Genomic DNA, 9,147 nt, shown 5'->3' with positions numbered 1-9,147 from the left:
CGTCTGGGAAGTGAGGAGCGCCTCTGCCCGGCCACCCACCGTCTGGGAAGTGAGGAGCGCCTCTGCCCGGCCACCCACCGTCTGGGAGGTGAGGAGCGCCTCTGCCCGGCCACCCACCGTCTGGGAGGTGAGGAGCGCCTCTGCCCGGCCACCCACCGTCTGGGAGGTGAGGAGCGCCTCTGCCCGCCCACCCCGTCTGGGAGGTGAGGAGCGCCTCTGCCCGGCCACCCATCGTCTGGGAAGTGAGGAGCGCCTCTGCCCGGCCACCCATCGTCTGGGAAGTGAGGAGCGCCTCTGCCCGGCCGCCCCGTCCGGGAAGAAATGAGGAGCGCCTCTGCCCGGGCGCCCCGTCCGGGAAGAAGTAAGGAGCGCCTCTGCCCGGCCGCCCCATCCGGGAAGAAGTGAGGAGCGCCTCTGCCCGGCCACCCATCGTCTGGGAAGTGAGGAGCGCCTCTGCCCGGCCGCCCCGTCTGGGAAGTGAGGAGCGCCTCTGCCCGGCCGCCCCGCCCGGGAAGAAGTGAGGAGCGCCTCTGCCCGGCCGCCCCGTCCGGGAAGAAGTGAGGAGCGCCTCTGCCCGGCCGCCCCGTCCGGGAAGAAATGAGGAGCGCCTCTGCCCAGGCGCCCCATCCGGGAAGAAGTGAGGAGTGCCTCTGCCCGGCCACCCATCGTCTGGGAAGTGAGGAGCGCCTCTGCCCGGCCACCCACCGTCTGGGAAGTGAGGAGCGCCTCTGCCCGGCCACCCACCCTCTGGGAAGTGAGGAGCGCCTCTGCCCGGCCACCCACCGTCTGGGAAGTGAGGAGCGCCTCTGCCCGGCCGCCCACCGTCTAGGAAGTGAGGAGCGCCTCTGCCCGGCCGCCCACCGTCTGGGAAGTGAGGAGCGCCTCTGCCCGGCCGCCCACCGTCTGGGAAGTGAGGAGCGCCTCTGCCCGGCCGCCCCGTCCGGGAAGAAGTGAGGAGCGCCTCTGCCCGGCCGCCCCGTCCGGGAAGAAGTGAGGAGCGCCTCTGCCCGGCCGCCCCGTCCGGGAGGAAGTGAGGAGCGCCTCTGCCCGGCCGCCCCGTCCGGGAAGAAGTGAGGAGCGCCTCTGCCCGGCCGCCCCGTCCGGGAAGAAGTGAGGAGCGCCTCTGCCCGGCCGCCCCGTCCGGGAAGAGGGGAGGAGCGCCTCTGCCCGGCCGCCCCGTCCGGGAAGAGGGGAGGAGCGCCTCTGCCCGGCCGCCCCGCCCAGGAAGAAGTGAGGAGCGCCTCTACCCGGCCGCCCCGTCCGGGAAGAAGTGAGGAGCGCCTCTGCCCGGCCGCCCCGTCTGGGAGGTGAGGAGCGCCTCTGCCCGGCCACCCATCGTCTGGGAGGTGAGGAGCGCCTCTGCCCGGCCACCCATCGTCTGGGAGGTGAGGAGCGCCTCTGCCCGGCCACCCATCGTCTGGAAAGTGAGGAGCGCCTCTGCCCGACCACCCATCGTCTGGGAAGTGAGGAGCGCCTCTGCCCGGCCACCTATCGTCTGGGAAGAAGTGAGGAGCGTCTCTGCCTGGCCGCCCCGTCTGGGAAGTGAGGAGCCCCTCTGCCCGGCCGCCCCGTGTCTGGGTAGAAGTGAGGAGCTCCTCTGCCTGGCCGCTCCGTCTGGGAGGTCTACCACGGAGGCCAGAAGCAATGTGGGGGCTGGACGTGGTGGCTCACGCCTGTGGTCCCGGCACTCTGGGGGGCGAGGCGGGTTGATCACTTCGGGCTAGGAGTTCGAGACCAGTCTGGCCAACTTGGCGAAACATGAAGAATACAACAGACAAACCAACCAACCAACTCAATGACAAAAAAACAGGTCTACCCTGGAGTCATACTCTAATTTTTTCTATTTTCCTCCCTTTCTGATCCTTTATCCCACTTTCTTTTTCTTCCTCTTCCTTCTCCCTCTTCTTCGTCAAATAGAGGATTGAGTTATTATCACTGATCCATATAAAGTCCCTCTCTCATTTATTTTAACTCCCACCCCCATTTCTATTCCCCGACTTCCCATGTGCAACCTTCCTAATATGTTTGATACGCATCTTTTTGTTTGTATGTATTTTTAGAAAATGTTTATTGTTTTTGTATGCAAAAAAAAAAAATTAATAAAAAAAAAAAAAAAGAAAAAAAAAAAAAAAAAAAAAAGATGGACTCAGGGAAGAGTTGGGAATTGTCTCCCTAATCACCCCTAGCTGTGGAGAATCTTCTACTCCATTCTTAAGTACATTTATCTGTATTTACTTGTCTCACAGTTGTTCAATGTCTGTCGTCCAGTGTCTCAAATACTTCGACACAGCCACTTTTCTGAAAAATGACTTAAATTATTCCAGAGAAACACAGGATAATATCAGACTGATCAATGCTCAATCTAAAAATTAGTCCTCCACAAACCAAGTCTTGAGTCAACAACCACAGTAAAATCTGGAAAATTCTTCATTATCTCTTCTATAGCTCTGGATATAGCTCTGGATGAATGAGAAACCAAAGAAAGAACTGAGAATTAAAGTTACCACAAGCGTTTTCTAAGACAGATCGTTCTGAAACCGTGGTAACAGTTTGAAACCTGTTCAATATGTGAACAATAACTCCCCTCAGTGAACACACTTTTGCAAGTCAAACAAACAGGATCAGCAACCTGCTTCTGAGAGCCATCTAGTCAGGGGCAGATTCACTCCAAAAAATGTCACATACCTCAAGTGCCAACAAACCAACCACTGTCTTACCTGAGTAGTCACACTACTACCATAGATGATGTCAACCCACTGATGCTTTGGAAAGTCAGTCCATCCCTGAACTCCATACTGCAAAAACAGCCACGTGAGATCAACAGTCTCCTGTGCTCTGAGAGACTGTGCCTGACCAGCAATAAACTCAGCTCTTTGTCTTTTTTTTTTTTTTTTTGAGAAAGGTTCTTGTTCTGTTGCCCAGGCTGGAGTGCAGTGGCACAATCACAGCTCACTGCAGCCTTAACCTTCTGGGCTTAAGCCATCCTCCCACCTCAGCCTCCCAAGTAGATGGGACTACAGGCTTATGCTGGTTTTTGTATTTTTAGTAGAGTCAGGGTTTTGCCATGTTGCCCAGACTGAGCTCTGTCTTTTTATGTCAGATATTGAATGGTGGTGTCATCATGCTTTGATGACATAATTTCCTTATATATCATACCATCCATAATTGCTGATGAATTAAATATTTACATGTGAAAAACAAAAAAAATTAAACTTTTGTTGCAAAATATGAGATAACAGTTCGTACCTTAGGTTAGTTAAATATTTCATAAATCAGGTTTCAGTCATAAAGGAAAGTAAGGATATTTTGATCTATAAAAATTCAAAGCTCACCAATGCAGAATCTCATTTGGATGTATCTGGAGTCTTGGAAGTTTGACTACCCTATGTTCCCCTACAAATGGATCCTGAGAGCTTGTTTGGAGGTTCTAGCAGGAGAGTGCAGCTACTCTTATACCCTTGACTGAAGGCTGGTCCTCCTCTATCAGGGATGGTTGTCCTCTTCAATGGTCATCCTGTTCAACTGAGCGTGTAGCTTCGGGAGGGATCCACACAGAGTGGTGAGGGAAAAAGGGGACACCCGCCTAGCCAGCCAATTCAGCCAAATCAACCCTGGCTATCAACGGGGTGACAGATGCTACAACCAGATAGCCCTCACATCTGACAACTGTATTTTGATATAAAAATATCTGTAGCTTCTGCCAGTCAGAATGGCCATTATTAAAAAGTCAAGAAACAACAGATGCCTGCGAGGTTGTGGAGAAAGAGGAATGCTTTGTGGGAATGTAAATTAGTTCAACCATTGTGGAAGTCGGTGTGGTGACTCCTCAAAGAGCTAGAACCAGAAATACCATTTGACCCAGCAATCCCAAAGGAATATAAATCATTCTATTACAAGAATACATGCATATATATCTTCACTGCAACACTATTCACAATAGCAAAGACATAGAATCAACCTAAATGTCCATCAGTGATAGACTGGTTAAAGAAAATGTGGTACATATAAACCATGGAATACTATGCAGCCATAAAGAGAAATGAGGTCATGTCCTTTGCAGGGACATGGATGAAGGTGGAGCCATTAGCCTCAGCAAACTAACACAGGAACAGAAAACCAAACACCGCATGTTCTCACTTATAAGTGAGAGCTGAGCAATGAGAACACATGGACAGAGGGAGGGGAACAACACACACTGGCGCCTACTGGGGGGTGGGGTGGTGAAGGGAGAACATTAGGAAAAGTAGCTAATGCATGTTGGGCTTAATACCTAGGTGATGGGTTGATAGGTGCAGCAACCCACCATGGCACACGTTTACCTGTGTAACAAACCTGCACGTCCTTCACATGTATCCCAGAACTAGAAATAAAAATTAAAAAAATTTAAAACATCTGTGGTTTCTATTGATACGAGTACTGATAATTCCACTGTGGTTTGTTGCCCATATGTTTTATGAAAGAAAGTGCTTGTCTCAATTAAAGTTTAGTGAAAAAAAAGATCTATATTTTTCCTGTCCAAATTCATGGACCCATCCGAATTGCACACAAAATTCCAATGGTTCTGTGAACCTCAGGTTAAGAATCCAGGTTCAGACAGAAATCTTGACTAGCGATATTTGAGAATTCTCATCATGAAGATAGTGGGTGAAGCCACAGTGATAGATGTAAGTGTACATAATAATTAGAAAGGGAGTTCCTAATGAACTCATATCTAAGAGACAGGCAGAGGAAGAGACGGCGGTAAGAGAAAACAAGATGTAATGTTAGAAAAGTAGGAGTAAAATTAGGAGAGACTGGGGTCACAAAAGTTATAGAAGGGAACAGTTTCAAGAGAAGGAAATGGTTATCAGTATCACCAGTGTAAGAGAAATTAAGAAGACAAGGACAAAGAGTGATTCCTTAGATTTAGCAAGGGAGATCACAGACGACTTAGACAAGAACTGGTGTCAATAGGGTGGAAGAGGAAGAAGTCGGGGGCAATAGCTTGAGGGATGAACGGGAGAAAGAAGAGACAGAAAGTAGACAACCCTTTCTAGAGAGTTCACCTTAAGGATGCAAAGAGAGAGAAATGGAGTGATTGCTAGAGGAGATCTATAGGGTCAAGGAGAAACTCAAACATGTTTAAATGCAGATACAGAAGACCCCATAAAGAGTGACAGATTAAGGTACATGTGGTGGTTAAATGTGCAGGCTCTGGGATCTCACTGTCTTGCTCCACACCACTTTTCATTTGTGTTACTTTGAATAAATTTCTCCTTTTGTAAATGGAGATAAAAATAGTGCCTATCTCAATAGGATTATTGACAGGATTTCATAAAAAGTGTATAGAACAGTGTACGGTACATAGTAAGCCTCAGTAAATGTCAGTTATTTCTATTCGTATATTTTAAAAAGAGATTATTGATGACAAGTCCCTGAGGGGGCAGTAGGGATTGATGTTTGGGTCATCTATTGCTGTGCAACAAACTACTGCAAAATTTGGTGGCTTAAAACACAATTCATTATTATCCCTCATGCTTTTGTGTATTGACTAGGCTCAGCAGAATGGTTCTCTTGGGATCTTATGCTGTGACCATCAGAATGGTGTCTGGGGCTGTAGCCAACTGAAGGTTCAACAGGATTGGACATTGAAGATGGCTCATTCACACATCCATTGCCTTGATGTGTCTGTTTCACTCTGATACTCAGCCTGCTTTCCCTTCTCTAAGAGGCTCATTCCCCAGAGCCTCTTCATGTGGCCTGGGCATCGCTTAACATGGTGATCTGTGGGTAGACACACTTCCTATATGGCAACTTGTTCCGAGAGGCAGGAAGCAGAGGTTCCAGGCCAGTTAAGGGCTACTCACAGCACAACTGTCCATCAGCAACATCTGGCGTGATTGCAGAAGAGACCGATTCTAATTCTGATTCTGATTCAGAAAGTGTTGAGTGATGCCTGGCATCGCATTTTTAGCAAACTCTACACAGGTGGTCCTAACGCACAGCCAGGCATTAACATTACAGGGCTAGGAAATCAGAGGGAAACACAAATTGCCCCAGTTAGCTCTCAGCATCAACCTGCTCTTACCCTTCCTCATCAAACTTTCCTTTCCTTTTAAATATTATAAATTTCTTTTTTTCAACTTCATTGTTCTTTCCTCACTGTGAATCATTCCTTTATTTTAGTATAATATTTCTAAAAGGAGAACACCCCTTTTTTCTGAGTAATTTGGAACTATCAAATCAAACAAATTCAAAGTTAAACGTGGATTTTACATATAAAATATCCTGTTATTGATGATATGTTATTTGTGGGAAACATTTTAAAATGGTCAGCTTCTTAATTGTATCTCATTTTTCTATAAAGAAATATTTACTTCTTATGATTTCACCACTCTCTATTACACTGGCCTGATTTCACTTCTCTATGAGCCAGCCTTGATAGTCTGGCCTATTTACTCCTTTTTTGAATACAGTCAGTGCCTTTTACCCTCCCTCACTCCATGGCACATGTCAGGAAAACCCAAACCATTCATTTCCTCCATGCACAAATGTGAGCAGCTGGAAGTTACTATAGAAAATCAAGTCATTAGAATGACTGATTTACATTAACAACTAACACAAAACTCAATCATGCCAGGCAATTTTACATGTATTCTCAGTAAGTTTACTTTCCTACTTTCCAAAAAACAGCGTTTGATTTCATAACTACACCTCCATCCTCAGACCTCCCTACCAATTTGCTGATTTCGCATGTATCTGAATCTATCAAAGCTTTCCAGAAACTCCTTTATCTTTTCACCACCAAATGGACAAACTGCTTGCACTGAGATCTCTTCCAGTGTTCTATGTGGTTACATTGGAGGATGTGTCCTTCCTCCCATCAGAGACCCATCCTTACACAAGGAACGTGGATCCTATCACTTCTCCATTTCTGAAAGACAGCCCTTCAGTTTTCATTCTTCTCCCTTGCATCAGGAATCTTTTTTTTTTACTGGAGTATTCACATCAGTATACAAAAATGCTCTATTATTCCTAAACTTCTTCCTTTTCAAAAATATTCATCCTTACTTCACATTCTTTTCTAGCAATGGTCTCATTTCCAGCCTGTTTTGTAGCAAAAATTTTTGAAGGTGGCCTTTACGCAGTTTCCATTTAACTCTCCTGTATTTCATTCTTCATTTCAACCCCTTCTACCTATTAAAACTTTTCCATTCTTACCTTTATAAATCTTTCAGCAACATTTAATACAATTGCCCAATTCTGCCTTCTAGAGTCACTCTCCTCTCTCTGCCTCTGAGTGTGACATCACACTCTCCATGTATGGAAGGTAGCTTCTAAGATGGCTCCCAATGGTCCTCACCTTCCAAGTGCCCTTGTGTAATCCCCTCACCTTGTGTGTGGGCTGGATCCAGGGACTTCCTTCCAAATGAACAAGATATGGCAAAAGTGATGGAATGATACTTCTGGGATTAGATTACAAAGAGTCTGGCTTCCATCTTGCTCACTCTTTCTTGATCTCTTTTTTTTTTTTTCACTTTTACAGAAACCAGGTGCCACGTTGTGTGCTTCCCTCTGGAAAAGACTACATGGCCAAAAATGGAAGGAGGTCTCCAGTCAACAGCCAGCCAGGAAGTAGATCCTACCAAGCACCAGCTGGCGGGCTTGAGAGCAGGTGCTCCCCAGTTGAGCCTTGAGATGATTGCAGCCCCAGCCAACACCCCAGTGGGAGCCTGCAAGGGAGCTTGGGCCAGAGAACCCAGTTAAACTGAGCCTAGATGCAGGGTCCACAGAAACCATGAGAAAATAAGCTGCTAAATCTTAGGTTAATTTGTTACACAGTTATGGATAACTAATACCTCACAGATCAGCAAACCACAGCCCATGGGCAAATGTGGCCCACGACTTGCTTTTGTAGTGCCTGTGAGCTAAGAATGGTTTTAACATTTTTAAATGATTGAAAATTAATAAAAAGAATAAGATTTCCTAAAGCATAGGAATTACAGAAAATTCAAATTGTATCCATAAATAAAGCTTCACTGGAACACAGTCACATTTATTCATTTATGTATTGTCTATGGCTGCTTTTGTACCATAACTGCAGAGTTGGGTAGTTGTGAGAAAGAGTCCCTGTGGCTTGCCAAGCCCAGAATATTTGACTCTACAGGAAAAGTTTTCCATTCCTTCTCTACCTCTGCTGGCTCCAACTCCTCTGTTGGAACTCTAAACATCCTACTTTCTTAGAGCTCTGTCCTAGGCCCTTAGTGGCTTCAACTGTGTGTGCGCACGTGTGTGTGTGTACATATAAATGGTATTAAAAAATATGGGAATGGTTTGAATCTCTCACACACACACACATATCAGATAACATTATGAAAGTTACATCATATGAAATATATAATGTATCTAATATATTACAGTTAGTCTCTATTTCATGTTTGTACTTCTATATCTAATAAGCTTAATAAGCTTCTAAGCTTAACATGTAAAAAATAAGAGTCCTCTGCTTCCTTTTACCTCCAAATCCTATTTTCTTATTTTCTTTCCCATCTCAGAAGATACTATCATCTACCTAGTTGGTCTACTAGACATTTAGTGATCCTCAGTTTCTCCCGATTCCTCATCTTGTATATACACTCCATCAATAAGACATATATTTTATTTCCAAAATATATTTTGGACTATACTCAGTCCATCTCAATTAGTTCCTGAAACACAACATCCATTTTTTTCTTCTTATCACTTATCACAGTCTATAATTATTGTATTTATTTAATAGCATATTTTATATTTCCTTAACTAGAATTTAAACTCCTTGAGGACAGGGAGGGACAGGATACGTTGTCTTATGCACTATACTATCCTCAGTGCCTTGCTCACTATAAATGCAGGCTGGGCAGTTAATAATTATTGAATAAATAAGCCTGATAAATGCCTGATAAGCAGAAGCTATAGCTCAGCAGGCATTAATTTACTTTTAAAAAGTAATTTAATTGGGATACTATAGTCTACCTTTTTTGTATGTATTTATTTGTGTATGTATTTATCTTTTGCCTATTTGTTACTACATTTAATAGAAGCAAATATCACTGCACTCCAGCCTAGGTGACAGTAAGACTCCTTCTCAAAAAAAAAAAAAAAAAAAAGGGCAATGAGAGAAAAAGTTAG

The sequence above is a fragment of the Symphalangus syndactylus genome, chromosome 17 (genome assembly GCF_028878055.3).
Source record: "Symphalangus syndactylus isolate Jambi chromosome 17, NHGRI_mSymSyn1-v2.1_pri, whole genome shotgun sequence".
Lineage (NCBI taxonomy): Eukaryota > Metazoa > Chordata > Mammalia > Primates > Hylobatidae > Symphalangus > Symphalangus syndactylus.
The sequence above is the reverse complement of the archived record's forward strand: the minus strand, read 5'-3'. Positions refer to the sequence as shown.